Genomic DNA, 7,010 nt, shown 5'->3' with positions numbered 1-7,010 from the left:
CGGATATGTTTTGGAAGAGTTTTTGGAAGATTTTGTCGTTGTGAGCATATACATGTAATGATCCAAAGATCCATTTTTAGTTCTAGAGAACGAAACTTGATTTCGAGACTTCCGAAATTTTGATAATGAATTATAGGACTGATCTGGAAAGTTTGGTCTAATTTCATCAAGCCGCGATTGGGTTTTTGACACAAAACATGAGTTAATTATTTAACTAGCGAAATGGGTATTGAACTTAGCAAATGAGCTCCGAATTGAGTTTCGACTGAAGGGCTATGTTCGTATTATTATTTGTGACTCATAAGAACAAGAATCATCGAATTCCGAGTTCGTATGATGGATTTAGAGCCTTTTTAGTGAAAAGAAAACCTGTTGCAATTTTCTGGGCAGTTTCTGTATTTTTTGCACGTGTGAACAGTAACCGCACCTGCATGAACAGTATCCGTGTACAACACCATGTACAATAAACATGAACAGTACCGTGTACAGTATATATGAACAGTACCCCCGTGAATAGTGTAGTGAATAGTACCGTGTGGACAATACCCAAACGCGTGAACAATGCCCCCGACATTTTCTAGGCAGATTCTTAAGTTCTGAAAATGGGACTCGTCTCCCATTTTCCATTTTTATTAAATTGGAGCTTGGGGAGAGGCGATTTTTGGGAGATTTTTAGAGAAAACAACGGGGTAAATGTTCTTAACTTAATTTTGGTTAGATTATCCGAATCTATTACTAGTTTTGGCATTTAATTGGTGATTTTTGTTGGGAAAATCTTGAAAACCCTCTTGGTTTAATTTGAAGATTTGATGGTCGAGTTGATGTCAGATTTTAGTAAAATTGGTATGGTTGGACTTGTGGTTGGATGAGGTTTCATATTCCGTAATTTTTGTCGGGTTCCAAGATGTGGGCCCCACGGGCGAATTTTGAGTGCAATTTCAGATTTTTAATGGAAAATGTAGAATTTCATATGGAATTAATTCCTGTAATTTTGATTAACTGAATCGAATTATTGTGGCTAGATTCGAGGCATTCAGAGGTTGATTTGAGAGACAAAGGTATTGCGAGCTAGAGGATTAGCCGGTTCGAGGTAAGTAATGATTGTAAATACTGTCCTGAGGGTTTGAAACCCCGAATTATACGTCGTTGTGTTACTTTGAGGTGACTTGCACGCTGGATGACGAGTGTGGGGTAGAGCACCGCTGGGGATTGTGACCTAGTCCATCCCAAATGAATATTATAATGCGTATTTCATAGTTAATTGTTTGACATTATTATATTTTTAGGTTGTATGCCATGTTTGGGGCCTTGTGCCGACTTGTTGAGACCCTTAGGGGCATTTTTACTATCTTTCCTCACTCTATTTGTTTGAAAGCATATTCTCAGTCATGTTTTACCTGTTTACTGCTCAAATCTGGTTTTATCACTATATTCTTAAAATATGGAAATTGTTTGGGTTGAGTTCCCTGTTTTACTGAGATAGACCGAGGGTTTGACTGTGAGATTGATGACTGAGATAGACTGAGAGTCTGATGGTGAGGTTAATGACTGAGAGAGGCCGAGGTCCTAGTTGTGAGGATTATATATCTATGGATCGGGCTGCGCGCCGCAACTATATAGCGCATGGGCTGTAGGAGCCCCTCCGGAGTCTGCACACCCCCAGTGAGCGCAGTCGACTGTTTATATGGATCGGGCTGTACGCCGCAGCGGTTACTTTGATTTCAGTTATTGTGAGAGATATACGGATCAGGCTGCACGCCGCAACGGTTACTATATGGTACCAATTGAGCGTGAATGCTGAGTGCGAGTACTGATTGGTAAGAGTTGAGTCACGAGTGACAGAGAGGCTAGACCGATGGGCGATAGATATATACATGCATATGAGTGATGTTTTTGCCTGAGAGGCCTGTTTACGGACTTATTGATTTCACTCCTCTTTAAAGTGAATTTCTATCGAATATGTTGATTTATCGACTGTTTTCACTCATCTTTATATTGAGCCTCTGTCGGAAAGTTGAACAAATATTTTAAAACAACTTTTTTTTAAACTGGGGTTTATGAGATGTTCAGAAATTAATCACTGATTTGGCATTGGTTATTTCCACTCAGAATTTTAAGTTATGAAGTGTATATGATTACTGTTTTTCCCGAGGGGCTGTTTTACAAACTATGTTTTGCCCGAGGGGCCGATTATGACTTTAATATCTATTATTATCTTAAATGGTATTGAACCCCTACCGAAACTGCTGGAAAGTATTTCAAAATGATTTTTACTAAAAGTTGAATTTTAAAAGGGAAGATTGACTCGTATTATGATTTGAAGGCATGTTGTGTTTATTGAGCCTAACGTGAATGTGGATTCATTGTTTCCTACTACTCAACCTTTATTTACTCTTATTACTTACTGGGTTGGAGTACTCACATTACTCCCTGCGCCTCATGTGCAGATTCAGGTATATCGGAACCTGGTAGCGGGTGTTGATAGCTCAGCCGCGGAGTCATCAGAGTTAGCAAGGTGGCTGCATGATGTTCGCAGCACCACTTCCTTCCCCTCATTGTTGTTACTGTATTTAGTTCATTTTTAGACTTTTGTTGTATTCAGACCTTGATAGTTGCTCATGACTAGTGACACCCCGATGTCGGGCTGGTATTTTATTCCGCACTGTTATTCCAGGATTTTATTATGAAACATTGTTTAATTTAAAGACTTAAAAATGACTCTTAATGCTTAAAGGGTTAAGGTGAATGTTGTGTTGGCTGGTCTTGTCTTCACGAGAGGCACCATCATGACCGGGCTGGTTTGGGGTCGTGACAAGTTGGTATCAGAGCCTAGGTTACATAGGTCTCACAAGTTATGAGCAGGTTTAGTAGAGTCTCGCGGATCGGTACAGAGACGTTTGTATTTATCCTCGAGAGGCTACAAAACCTTTATTAAAACTTCACATTCTTGAATTCTTATCGTGCGTCCTTTGTTTCAGCTTGAAATGTAACTCTTTGAATTCCTTCCACGCGTTCGTATACGTGCATGGGTGCTTAGTATCAGATGTGCCTTGATGGCTTGTGATTCCCCGATCGAGGGGCAAGATGTGATCTCTGTGAGTTTGATGTTGGTCTAGTCTGGAGGACTTGAAGCCGAATATTTGCCTATGGCTTGAGCACCGAGGTGCTGATTGTGTGAGCAAGTATTTTTGAACTTATATGTTCGGTAGTATCCCTATTAGTGGGAGTGATGGCTGGATAACTATGTGATGAGTATGTTAGTACTGCGAGATGTATCCATCTTGATTTGAGGTATAGCCCCAAGTTATGGGTATGCATAGAGTCTTTTCATGTGTCCTAGTTGGGAGTGAAGTAAATTTCATATTGCAGTATGAGTTCAGACTCAGGAAGACTAAGTGACTACGTAATGGTTATGACGGTGGAAGGTATACATAAATGTTAGTTTAAGGCGAAGAAGGTAGGTTATCTCATGCGAAGTGTTGTGAGGTTGTACGATCCTTATGTGTCTGTTAGATTTGCGAGTGAAGGATATGTGTTGCAACTTAAATTGGGTCGCTTAGTGAGTGGGTGTAACTGTTGCGAGAGTGGAATGCGAGATTTGCAGAAGAGTTAAAATTCTAGATGATCTGTGTTTTCACAAGCTTATAAAAGATTTCAGTTTAATCCATTATGGTATCATGACATCAATAGAGTATAATTGTTATGAGTTATTGAGCGTGTGTTGATCTATGGCTTCGAGCCAAGTGGGGGAGTCCACTATTGAATAGTTGATTGCACGGTTATGTGCTCTAATGGTTCCAGTTTGAGGCATATTTGTGAATCAGTTATGGCTGGGGTAAAGGAAATTTCAATAAAGGTTATGTTATGCTTTATGGGTGTACGAGAATCGGGGAATGACTTGAGTTGTGGTTGGTAAGGAATGCTTAGTGCTTAGGGCAGAAAGTTGCTTGGTTATATTGAAATGAGGTCACATTCTGCAGTGTTGGACTGCAAATGAAGCACAAGTTGTTTGGTTCGTTTAATCAATCTAACTGCGGTTTGAGTAGAGTGGATGCCTCTAGAGAATGGTCCTATTGTGTTCCAAATTTTACATGCAATAATTGAAGGCTTTCAAGTTATACTTATGGATAGAAACTGAGTTTTCCTTGGAAGACGTCAAGACTTGTGGTGTTTTCTATATTAATTGTGGGATTCTATGTATTAGTATTAGGAGGTAACGGATTTAGATCCGCAGGAAGTTCTTCAGAGCAAAGTATTTCGAATGTGGTGCTTTTGGGAATATTTAAGAGAGTATTCAGCGGCTTATGAGTCTTAGACAGTGTGGTTTTATGCTTGGGTCTCGTGTGGTAATCCTGGGTTGAGAAATTGTGGAGCTACAACAAGAGAGAATATCAAGTTAAAAATGAATTAGAAGGAAATTTAGATAGATGGAATAGTTTGATAGTAGACCGAATCGGTATGGTAAGGATATGATTAATTCTGTGCGTGTGTTCGAGGTAATGAGTTCTTTCAGGTATTTTGCGGCGATGCTCTTAAGTTTTGATGACTTGCTTAGCTTGATCGAGTTAGAAGGATTCAGTCCTGACATGTCTGATTTGTGCAAATGGAACTCGGAGAGTTCTTGATGGTTTTACCGCGATTTGGGAATGTATATTTTCTGTGGACATGGGATGTATAGTGATTTTTCTTCTAGATGGGACCAATGGAAGGTTCGTGACTAGTGAATATGTAGTTGATTGTGGCTCAGAAAGGGATTTTAAAGTTCTCATATTTATCATAGGATGACATGTTATATGTGGTATGTTGTGTAGGGCAGGGATTGGCATATGTAAGGTCGCAATTCAGTTTTGAAAGGAAGGTCATAAATTCTTAGACAACACAGGCAGTTTCAGATGGCTAGGTAAATGATATTACTAAATGGTGTGTCTTGACAACGGTATGCATTTCGGAAAGAGGTAAATGTGGTTAAGTTAATAATACATCATAGGTATTGCGGATGTGGACTGTGAGAAAATAGCTAAGGTTGGTCAGAGGGTAGTATGTGCTATGATTCAGTCGTTGTGAACCTTCAGAGGATTATTTATCTGTTGTGTGAGACTAGATTTGATGTATGGTCTATTGGTAGACCTATGTGGATGCGTGTTCTAGCTCGAGTCGGCTTGGTTGGCCCCGAATTGTATTGTTGAGGGATAGGTTGATTCGATCGTTATTGAGCTTATTAGTGATCTGGGGAGATCTATGAGTTGCCTTTCTGTGTTGCGAGACATTATGATTTATTGGTTATGGGCACATATGGTGCGGTTCTAATGGGGTTCATAGTGGAAGTCGAGCGGGAAGAGTAATCGGGTGTTTCTCGGTGAATGGTGTATCAGTTACATCCTATCGGGTTTGCGTGGTATGTGTTACTTGTTTCACCGTTGGTGTAATTATTTGCTTTGGTTCCAGACGTCAAATTGTGCGTGGTTGTCAATTTCGAGCATAGTGACTTGAGGTGTCCCATGTGGAGCAGTGTTTGGATAGGATCGCGCATTGTAGCGAAGCTATGTGGAGATATGACCTTGCGGGTTAGATTCTTGTGTCCTATTCTATGATGTGAAACGGGTTCTCAGCCCTGCGTTGTGGTGGTACTAGTGATCTTGAGGTACAACCCTTTCATTTGAGTCATTTTCATGATTTGAGTATGTTCGGACCGTTGCTTATTGGTGCACGTATTATGCTAGATGTGGCTTAGGCCTCTATTTGTGTGGCATGACACCAGAGTAGTGTGTTGGGTCAGAGGAGATCGTTGGGATCATTAATGAAAATAAACAGATTCGATTTTAGCATGTTTGATGGGTAAACATCGAGGTTCGGTTCAAAAACAAATTGCTATGGTAATTGCCAGAGGAGAAAAGGCTTCATGAATGGTTGATCTGAGAAATGGTTATGGTTTATTACGTGTTTTATTTATCATTGGCAGTATATGAAAGTGTTGGAACGAGACTTTAGCTGATAAGAGGTTTTCTATCGGTATTTGGTTGTTATGGGCAGCTGCTGTGAATAGAAGTTATTGCTGCGAGCGTTAGAGTTATATGGTATATCATGGGATTGCTCCCGAGGTTGCAGGCATGGGTTACTACAGCTAGTTCGGGTCTATTCAAAGTATAGGTGTGAGGTTTTGATCGTATTGATGGTTTCAGAAGTACAAATGTGGTTCTATGGTTTATGGGCTAGATTGGATTGTGTAATTTTAGTTAAGTGGTGTTATCAGACTTATATGAGATAGGGTGACGTGAGATAGCGATGCATGGATCGGGCTGCACGCCGCAGCGGTTACTTTAATTTCAGTTATTGTGAGAGATATACGGATCGGGCTGCACGCCGCAGTGGTTACTATATGTTACCAATTGAGTGTTAATGCTGAGTGCGAGTACTGATTGGTAAGAGTTGAGTCACGAGTGACAGAGAGGCTAGCCCGAGGGGAGATAGATATATACATGCATATGAGTGATATTTTTGCATGAGAGGCCTGTTTATGGACTTATTGATTTCACTCCTCTTTAAAGTAAATTTCTATCGAATATGTTGATTTATCGACTGTTTTCACTCATCTTTATATTGAGCCTCTGTCGGAAAGTTGAACAAATGTTTTAAAACAACTTTTATTTAAACTGGGGTTTATGAGATGTTCAGAAATTAATCACTAATTTGGCATTGGTTATTTCCACTGAGATTTTTAAGTTATGAAGTGTATATGATTACTGTTTTGCCTGGGGGGCTGTTTTACAAACTATATTTTGCCCAAGTGGCCGATTATGGCTTTAATAGCTATTATTATCTTAAATGGTATTGAACCCCTACCGAAACTGCTGGAAAGTATTTCAAAATAATTTTTACTAAAAGCTGGATTTTAAAAGGGAAGATTGACTCGTATTATGATTTGAAGGCCTGTTGTGTTTATTGAGCCTAACGTGAATGTGGATTCATTGTTTCCTACTGCTCAGCCTTTATTTACTCTTATTACTTACTGG

Source organism: Nicotiana sylvestris, chromosome 4 (genome assembly GCF_000393655.2).
Source record: "Nicotiana sylvestris chromosome 4, ASM39365v2, whole genome shotgun sequence".
Classification (NCBI taxonomy): domain Eukaryota; kingdom Viridiplantae; phylum Streptophyta; class Magnoliopsida; order Solanales; family Solanaceae; genus Nicotiana; species Nicotiana sylvestris.
This window is presented reverse-complemented; position numbering follows the sequence as displayed.